The 10615-nt window shown below is 40.5% G+C and overlaps 1 pseudogene across 1 annotated transcript; it reads left to right on the top strand.

Annotated features, from left to right (window-relative positions):
• Positions 1-249: 249 nt before the first annotated feature.
• On the top strand, positions 250-4801 carry LOC103741486 (annotated as a pseudogene). The gene is made up of 2 exons (XR_003850962.1): positions 250-256; positions 3066-4801. The product of XR_003850962.1 is annotated as a ubiquilin-1 pseudogene (transcript).
• The last annotated feature ends 5814 nt before the right edge of the window (positions 4802-10615 follow it).

Genomic DNA, 10615 nt, shown 5'->3' with positions numbered 1-10615 from the left:
TCTGAGAGCTTAAAGACAATTTCTAGTTAGCATGCAGACTGATCTCCTGGGGACTAACCTGGGAGTGAGAAGGACTGTATTTGGGGATATGAGCACTTTCACCTTTGCTAAATCAGTACCCGAGGCTGTAAGTCTCCGGTAGTATTTGAATTTCTTTCCACTGATTATGGTCAGTAGTATTCTCACCATCCTTTAGGTCTAAGTGTCTTCTTGTCTCATTATGACTTCTTTTATTCATGAATTCTTCAGATGTCGGGTGAGGCTTTATTTCCAAACACAGTTTTCCCATTTTCTTTTTGTATTTATTTCTAACTTAATTGAATTGTGGTCACCATCCACCATTTGAAATTCACTGAAGTTTGCAAGTGCTTAATAAGAATGTGTTTTGTCTAAGTGCTGGTGCAGTGTTCTATAAATGCTCATTAGCTCAAGATTGTTAATTTTGCTGCTCAAATAGCCCACATTCCTACTGATCTATGTATTAATGAAAACATGGTTTAAACCCTTCGCTGTGATAACAGCCTCTGTCCAGTGCATCTGGCTTCTCAGCTGTTTTCTGCTTTGTGCAATTTGAGGATATTTTATCAGGCACTTACAAGTTTATGTCTCTTTACTGAATAGCACCTTCTCTCAAAAAACAGTTACTTTGGTGTTTGGCTGCAGAGGCAGCTTTCTTCTGGTTAATGTTTGTCTGCTGTGCCACTATTGATTTTAATTCTCTCTGTGTCCTGAAGCTTTTGTTGTCTTTTTAGAAAATCAAAAGTTGTTAGTCTGAGTTTTAAAAGTCACGGTGTGATGTTTTGTCTTGTAGCCACAGTTCCCCCAGCTTAGTTTCGTTGACGATGGCACATTTGTATGTGGTTTCTTCATCCTATCATTTGTTTTCCTGCTCTGTTTTCCATTCCCTTCTTTCTTAACTTCTCACTCAATGACTTTCTTTTCTTTCTTTTACTGATTCCATTCTCTCCCCTCATTGTGGGGTTGAATGTCACATGGTCTGCAGTTTTTAAAAGTTTTCTTTTGAAAGTCAGGTGTGATGGCACACCCTTTTAATCTTAGCATTAGGGAGGCAAAGGAAGGCAGATCTCTGTGAGATGGGGCCAGCCTGGTCGATACAATGAGTTCTAGGCTAGCTGGGGCTACAGGGAGACCCTGTTTGAAAACAACAACAACAACAAAAAGTATTTACATTAGATGTATCAATGTGTCTATTTAATTTTGTGGGGGAACATTAATGACCTTCACGCTAATAATTCCAAGAACTTGGAATAACTTGTTGCGATATTACTCTGACCAGCTCATGTGGTCTTGTTTTAATTTTAATTTTTCAATTTTAACTTCTGCTCAGCATTTTAGTTGACTCTGCCAGAAAAGTATCTGGGGGAACCCAATTCATCATGTCAAAATAGCCAAAATTCAAACTCCCCTTTGATCCCTACTTTCTTTTTTAAAAAAAATTATTTATTATTATTTTTTTTATTTTATGTGTATGCATGTATTGCCTGCATGTTGTTAGCTGCCATGTGGGTGCTGGGATTCGAACCCGGGTCTTCTGCAAGAACAACCAGTGTTCTTATCCACTGAGCCATCTCTCCAGCCCCCCTTGTTTTCTTTTAAAAAATATTTTATTTATTAGTTTTATTTTATGAGTCTGAGTGTATTGCCTGCATGAGTGTAAGTGCACTTGTGTTGTGCAGTGCCTGAAGAGGTCAGGAGAGGGCATTGGATCCCCTGGAACTGGAGTTACAGATGGTTGTTAGCTGCCATGTGGGTGCTGGGACTTGAAGCCAGGTCCTCTGCAAGAGCAGTCAGTGCTCTTAACCACTGAGTGATCTTTCCAGCCCCATCCCTATTTTCAAAGGTCCTTCTTTTGTGTATAATAAAGAAATCTCATGATGCTCCAGTAGCACTCTGGTCACTGCTCAGGCCACTCCTTCTTATAGTGTACTCAATATTTTTAAAAAATCGCATGAAGCTGGGCATGGTGGCACACACCTTTAGTCCGGGCACTCAGAGGGCAGATCTCTGTGCGTTCAAGGCCAGCCTGGTCTACATAGCAAGCTCCAGGTCAGCTGGGGCTATAGGGAGACCCTGTCTCGAAAAAAAGACCCCCGCCCCATCACATGAAATCTCATGGTTTTGTTTCTTTGGTTAGCCAGAAACAAGAACTCTTCTGACTAGATACATATTTCCTTCTCTGCATGGACGGGCCTGGAATGATTAAAGTCTGAGAAAAGGGCATTTTTATGAAAACTGTCTTTTCAAGTTGGTGTTGAGTTTCAATTGCTGATATTCTTCCTTTTAAAGTTCAGTGGCTCTGATTACTAGTACAGTGCATTCACTCTGTTTTGTCGTCTTTCCTGTCTCACGGTGCTGTGTCTCTTACATATGTCTTATATCCTGCCACCAGCCATGGCCTGACAGAACCATGGGCCTTCGCCTGAGCCAGGGCTATGCTGATTGTCTTTTTAACCCCTAAAACTATGGAATAATAACAGCGTACTTGAGGCTAGATACTTTATACTCAAAAAAGGTTTACCTTGCTCGTAGTTCTGGAAGTCCAGGAACATTGGCACAGCTGTGGTGAGGACCTCATAGCAATATGTCAGTGGGTACGGTGGAAGAAAGGTCACATAACAAGAGCCACTCTCACAGTTACTATTCCCATCCTACAAGAGGGAAAACTCACTTCTATAGGAAAACATTCATCTCTCTTAAAGGTGTCAACACTTGTCAGTACTGTTACTTACAGGGTCAAATTTCAACGTGCGTTTTTAGAGGAGACATATCTAAACCACTGCACCATTCCTTAACTCATGCCAGATATAAAAATTTTGAGGCAGTAGGGGGCGGGAGGAGGAAGCGGCGGCGTGGCAGAGAGTGCTCGGCCTCCCCTCGGCGCAGCCACCCAGGCCTGCACCTGGAGCTCGCGTCCACCCAACCCCCGCACCCCTCGGCTGCCTTGCGACCCATTGGCACCTGGGCGGCTTGTCCCGTGTTCTCCAAGCCGTGCCACAGACCCTGCAGTGCCTGCGCCGCTAACCCGGCCTTCCGGCTCGCCTGAGTCACCGCCCTGACCGAGAGTGGTGAGAGCAGCGGCCCTCCGGGCCTCCAGGACAGCGCGGGCGACGCGAGATCATGAAAGTCATGGTGAAAACCCCAAAGAAGAAGGAAGAGTTTGCTGTGCCCGAGAACAGCTCCGTCCAGCAGTTCAAAGAAGAAATCTCTAAACGTTTCAAGTCTCATACTGACCAACTTGTGTTGTGTTATTTGCTGGAAAAATTTTAAAGGCTCAAGATACTTTGAGTCAGCATGGAATTCATGATGGACTTACTGTTCACCTTGTCATCAAAACGCAAAACAGGCCTCAAGATTATTCAGCTCAGCCAACAAATACCACTGGAAGCAATGTTAACAGTTCATCGGCTCCCAATAGTAACCCCACTTGTGGTTCTGCTTCTAGCAGCCCTTTTGGTTTAGGTAGACTTGGAGGACTTGCAGGCCTGAGGAGCTAGGTTGGGTTTAAATACTACCAACTTCTCTGAACTACAGAGCCAAATGCAGGTGAAAACTTTTGTCCAATCCTGAAATGATGGTCCAGATCAGGGAAAATCCCTCCGTCCAGAGCATGCTTTCTAATCCTGACCTGATGAGACAATTAATTATGGCCAATCCACAGATGCAACAGTTAATACAAAGAAATCCAGAAATTAGTCATATGCTTAATAATCCAGACATAATGAGACAAACATTGGAACTTGCCAGAAATCCAGACGATGCAGAAAATGAGGAGAAACCTGGACCGAGCGTTGAGCAACCTAGGGAGTATTCCTGGGGACATAATGCTTTAACTGCAGTGTTTACAGATACTCAGGAACCTATGCTGAGTGCCGCCCAAGAACAGTTTGGTGGTAATCCATTTGCTGCTTTAGTGAGCAGTACATCCTCAGGTGAAGGAAGTCAGCCTTCTCCTACAGAAAATAGGGATCCGTTACCCAATCCATGGGCTCCACAGACTTCTCAGAGTTCATCAGCTTCTAGTGGGACCACTAACATTGTGAGTGGTACTGCTGGTAGTGCTATCAGTACTACTGCTGGGCAGAGTACTACTGGGCCAAATTTGGTGCCTGGAGTAGGAGCTAGTATGTTCAATACACCAGAAATGCAAAGCTTATTGCAGCAAATAACTGAAAACCCATAGCTTATGCAAAACATTTTGTCTGTCCCATACATGAGAAGCACGATGCAGTCACTAAGCCAGAACCCCGACCTTGCTGCACAGATGATGCTGAATAACCCGCTATTGGCTGGAAATCCTCAGCTTCAGGAACAAATGAGACAACAGCTCCCAACTTTCCTCCAACAAACGCAGAATCCTGATTCACTATCAGCAATGTCAAATCCTAGAGCAATGCGGGCTTTGTTGCAGATTCAGCAGGGTTTGCAGACATTAGCTACAGAAGCTCCTGGCCTCATCCCAGGGTTTACCCCTGGCCTGGGGGCGGTAGAAAACACTGGAGGCTCTTCAGGAACCGATGGGTCTAGCTAGCACTGCACCTAGTGAAAATACAAGTCCCACAAATACTGAACCTGGACACCAACAGTTTATTCAACAAATGCTGTAGCCTCTTGCTGGAATGAATCCTCAGCTACAGAATCCAGAAGTCAGATTTCAGCAACAACTGGAACAGCTCAGTGCAGTGGGATTTTTGAACCGTGAAGCAAACTTGCAAGCGCTGATAGCAACAGGGGTGATATAAAGGCAGCAGTTGAAAGGTGACTGGGCTCCCAACCACCGTAGCAGCATTTCTGTAGCTTGAAAAAAATGTAATCTATTTTTGATAATGGCTTTAAATCTTTAAAATAACTGCCTAATTTCACTTGAATTCTGTGCTATTATAAACAAAACAAATGTAAAGCATTTTAAGGTGAAGTACAGTAAGATGTGTGGGATTTTCTGTATTTTTGTTTTGGAACAGTGGGAATCAATGTTTTCAATTAAGGCTACTGCAAGTATCAAACACATCTGCGTTTATTGTAATTAAAAAAAATACATCAGCTTTGCTAATTGGGTGAACCAACTTTTGTCCTGCATCTGTCCAACACCTGCTTTTTAAACATAAGCCTATGGTAGTAATTTAGGTAGAATAAAGGCATTAAAAAGCAGATCATTTGTGTTGTATAATTTGTGCTACAGTATTGCTTATTGTGACTTTGGCATGTAGTTTTGCAAATAATGCTGTTAAATTTATACTACTGACAATTTTTGCTTTATTTGTATACAGTACAAAGTATGCACATTTGGGATTATAGTTCTAGAAACTTACTGTGATAGGTCATCTGAGCAAAATCCCTGTAATCAAAAAAGTAAAATAAGAAATTCCTAATTGTGTAGAAACTTACAGCATCTTTGATAAACATCTCTCAGCAGAAGTGCCATTTAGTCAGACTGGTGAAAATAAAGAAAAACTGATTCTGGTATCTGTGTAGGGACATTTAAATGTACAGACAACATAATGTAACAATATCTCAGCGTTTCTATAATGGCCGTAAATTACCTTAATTTTATGCAAACTGAGGGAGCACTATAATAATACTCCAAAATGCTTTTGCCTAGGATTTTTCAGCTTTTCCCATAGATAGTTTAACCAATATTATGGTTTATAATTGAAATGTTGCTTTCACTGAAATGTTGATGTTTGTTTTTTTAATTGCTATATAAAAGTAGAATTATCTTTTGGGTTTATCAACATTCTCATTCATAGGCAGTACCTGAATTTAAAATGATTATAGTGAGCTAGCTACTTGTTTCTGAAGTGTTTGGATAGTTCTATTAAGAAATAGTTGAATATTGTGCTTTTCAGAACCTCAGAGAAAGGGAATGCGAGTGGAGGAGGGAGACAGACTCTATCCTGGTTTGAACCAGCCTCAACTAAATAATACTGGCAACCAAGATTCTGCTGAGATTTCTATGCATAATATCCTTGAGGTGAAAAAGAGCCGTTTGAATAAGTTTGGCTATTCTATAGCCTTTTTTTCCCCTCCCCAAAGAAGTTCTATTTGCCTGACTCTCCAACTATTGGTGATACATTCCTTTAGGACCAATTAAAATATAACTTTAGGGGTTCAGTAATATATTTGGCTGACTCTGGTTCAGTAGTCTCCTAGGTTATTATAGTCTCTCATGTACAGTTAGAGGATAATTATAATGTTAAAATAATCTAAAATGAATTTGAACCAATAAACTCAAGGGAAATACAAGTTGAATTCCATTACTTCTGTAAGTTGCTTTCTGTTAAAACATCTAGAGACCAGGTTGCCCTCCAGTCCACATGCTAATTTGACACTTTCCCTAGGAAGAAAATAGGTACAAAGGTCCAGGCGGAGGTGTAACTAGGGGAGGTTGGTAGGACAGTGTTGTCTCCTTGTTCTGCCTTATATGTCTCAGTCTTTCTGGTTTAAATACTTTTGTACTGGTGAATGGAAATACACAAGTAGGGCAGTGTCATAACTAATTTGATTTATTAATCACCAAATAACAATAAATCTCTAGCTTAAAATTCTTTTGAGGTAGATGACAGATCTAAATAGATGTACAAAATAATAAAACTCCTAGAATTTGGCATTGGAGTCTTCATGGCCTGGACTTATGGAGACTTAGCCAAGGAAAAGAGTACTAACCAAAACTTTTAAGAAATTGAGCCGCATTGAATTACAAACTTTTGTCCAGCAAGGAAACAAGAGAATAAAATAGTAAATCATAGAAGGGAAGAATAGCTTTGCAAAATGTAAGTGACAAAATCCACCAAAATCAATAAAATTAAGAGCTAACATATCAGAGAGAGACCCTTCTCAAAAGAGGGAATTCATAAGCAAGCACATGGCTATGTCCCAGCCTCATTGGCTGAACAGCAAAAGCAAGCAGCTACCTATGTGTTCCCTCATGAACACATGTCTCTTAAAAGATTGACCATGCCCAGCATAACATTTTTAGCTTTGTGGCTCAGCAAGTGATGCACAGAGACACCCAGCAGAAAGTTCCAGAAAGCATTTTCCCCATTTAAAACTGTGTCAATTACTTTTGTATCACTGTGGCAAATACCTGACACAGATACCTCATGGGAGGAAGCGTTCATTTTGACTCCACTTTCAGAGGTGTCAGTTTGTCGTGGCAGGGAGGGATCAGTAGCAGGGCACGCCACATCAGGGTGAGCAGAAGCAGAGGAAGGCCACTGTCAGTGATCAGCTGCTTTCTCCTTTCTACCTTTAATCCATCTGGTCTTCTGGCCTGCAGAATGGTGCCACTAATATTCAGGGTGGCTCTTGACCCCTCATCTAAACCTCTGAAAACAGCCACGCCCAGGGACATGCTTTTCTAATTTTCTAAGTGACTGAATCCAATCAAGATCCATAGTGAAGAGTGAAGATTAATCACCATAACACCCAAATTAGAAGTACACAGATGCCCGTCAATCGTAGAATGGGTTAGTAAGTTGCAGCATGTAAATATGGTGCAGTATATTAACAATAAAAAATAAAGGCTATGTTGTGACAAACAACAAGACTACATCTCACCAATATGATACTGAAAGGAAAAAAACCAACACAATAGGAACATATTGTACTTCATATGTATATGAAGTTCAAAACAGACATAATTGTTGAAATCCTTCATTCAGTTGGAGTTGAGCTTTGTGCTGGATGAGTGATAGGGGTTGAGTTTCATTCTTCTACATATAGCTACCCAGTTTACCAGTAATATTTGTTAAGGTTACCATCATTTCCCCAATGTGTGTTTTCGTTCCTTTTGTAAAAATCATGTGGCTGCCCAGCATGGTGGCATACACCTTTAATCCCAGCACTCGGGAGGCAGAGGTAGGTGGATCTCTGTGAGTTCAAGGCCAGCCTGGTCTACAAAGTGAGTTCTAGGCCGGGTGAGGCTAAGGGGAGTTTTTCTAAAAAAAAAAAAAAAAAAAAAAAAAAAAAAAAAAATCAGGTGGCTGTAAGTGTGTGGACTTAAATCTACTGTATCTCTCAACTCTCACCAGCAAAACTTCCTCATGCAACAGAGGGTGATTAACACAGAAAGCTACAATTTGCCCAAGTGTGGAGAATAAGAGATTGCAGAGTATATGTCCCTGAATAGGACTTCTATATTAAACCTCACCCATCCAGGGCTCAGGAACCATTGTGGAAGAAGAGGCAGAAAGTTTGCAAGAGCCAGGGTTGGTGCATGACCATAAGGAAACAGAGTCCCACAGGCTTCTGGGAACGTGCTCATATGAACTTATAGCAGTGGTGACAGCATGCACAAGACCCATGCAAACTCAGACAAAAACCAGCATAGAGTTGGGGAAATGGGTAGGAGGCTCCAACCTTAGCTGAGGAACTATTAGCAGCCGATCACTGCTGGGTGAGGGAGATTTGATTTTATTTAAGGGAGTGACACTAGATAGGCTGAACAGGCTCCAGTGGATGAATTCACACCGAGGGAAATCTGGGTATATAAACTTGACTCCATAGGCCTTAACATATATGACAGAATGTATGAAGTCCTGTGGGCAGGCTACAGGGGAGGTGCAGGTAGGGGAGGAGGGTCTAAATAAGACTAAGATATATTGTATGAAAGCACAAAATTCAATAAAATATATATTAAAAAGGAAGAATATCTGGCAGATGCTTAGGTGCAAATAAGGGTTTGTCAAATTCTATGGCCCAGTTGAATCTGTTACTCAGCACTTGAGTTTTTCTGCAACAGTTTATATATTATTATATAATAAACATATCAAATTATGATCTTTCTTTTTATAAAAAGGCCAGCTGTCTTAATGAATAAGATATTTAGTCCCTAAGTTATTTAGTTTAAAAAGATTTACTTTGGGTCATAATTATTCATAACTATTTCACTGAGTCAGTCTGAGTCTTGAAAATGAAACATATCCTCAGAACGGCTGCAAAGATCACTAATTCCCACATGTCACAATCCATTCAGAAAGGTACATTTCAGAACACTGTAAATAAACTTGTCTTCAAAAAATAAAAATAAAAAAAGGAAGAATAAGGTAAAGTTATGTATAAATATAGATTTATACAAAAAAGAACAAAGGGAACAAAGAACAAAGAACACAACTGGTCTGTTGTGTTAGAACATAGGGTAATAGCTACTTATTATTATTTTATAGCTTACTTATTATTTTATTTTATGTGTATGAGTGTATTGCCTCCATGTATGTAAGTGCACCTGTGTTATGCAGTGACCGCAGAGGTCAGAAGTGGGCATCAGATCCCCTGGAACTGGAGCTATGGATGATTGTTAGCCACAATGTGGGTGCTGGGAGTCAAACCCAGGTTCTCTGCAAGAGCAGCCAGTGCTCTTAACCTCGAAGCCTTTTCTCCAGCCCACAATAATAGCTATTTAAGGAAGGAAGGGACTTGATAAAGAGTAGCTTGCTTCTTCCCTAGCACACTGATTTTATGGATACTTGTTGCTTGTATTTTTTTTTAACCAAGCTGAACACTTATTCTCTCTCTTTGGAAAATGTACGTAAAATAAATAAGTAAATTTAACAAGGACTGTATGTCAGAAAACCCATTTGAAATGAATACTTAGGAAAATAACTTAAACCTCAGTGGTACTGTATGTATTCATGTAATTGAATTAGTAATTTAGGTTCTTCCCAAGAGAAAATAGGGGTTTTAGTATCAAGTTCTAAAATTTCAAAGAGCAGATCATTCAATTTTAACAAAAATATTGCAGAGAATAAGAAACATGGGAACAGTATCTGGGGCCTTACATGTCAAATCTGGATCCTACTCAGTAAGATAGAGGAATTCATTAGTGAATCTTATTCTTAAATTTAGATGAAAAAAAATCCTAAACCAAACAATAGCAATCTCTATCCTCCAGTGTTTTCAAAAGGCCATGTAAGAGAACTTGGGTGTCACCCACCTCCAGTGGAGCCCGCGTGAGGTACTCTCCGTGGGTTGAGGCTGAGAAAACTTTAAAGGAAGAATGCTTCCTGGAGAATGGCTGTGTTAAAAAAGCATGCTGTATCCTTGGCTGTTCTGCTTTAGTTCTTGTCTTCATTGCTGTCTTCATTCCTGTTCTTTCCTCATAGAGGAACTGCTTTGTACCTACTCAGGTCATTAGGCCCACCTGAAGAGAGACTAGATACGGATGATTTCCTGGGAACTCAGTTGCCTGATTTTAGACTTCCATAAGTTACAGCAAGAATTATTTGTATATAATTCCCCTGCTTCAGTCCCTAGAGTTGACTCAAGGAGATCAAAGGGATACTGAAAGAAGATTGCTGCCTACAGTTAAGACAGACTTTGGAATTGCCTACGAGTTAGGGAGAGGTAGGCTATGGCATCCCCTTAAAGGAAAGGAGAGCATATTTAGAATGCCCGAGCCCACTGATGAACCACTTCCTCATACAAGAGTTTATGAAGGCAATAATAGATGGGTAAATATTCAAGGAAGGAAAGTTTCATGGTATTCACTACAGTTCATGGATAGGTTAGCCAGATCCAGACCACCTTGGTGCCTTTACTACAAGTCAGCAGCAAAGTATACTTGAACAATTACAGGTAGTATAGGAAACATGGAAAGAAA

This window comes from Nannospalax galili, unplaced genomic scaffold, assembly GCF_000622305.1.
Source record: "Nannospalax galili isolate Female #2095 unplaced genomic scaffold, S.galili_v1.0 scaffold321, whole genome shotgun sequence".
In the NCBI taxonomy this organism is placed as follows: domain Eukaryota; kingdom Metazoa; phylum Chordata; class Mammalia; order Rodentia; family Spalacidae; genus Nannospalax; species Nannospalax galili.
Note: the sequence above shows the minus strand (reverse complement) of the source record. Positions and strands in the feature narration are given on the sequence as shown.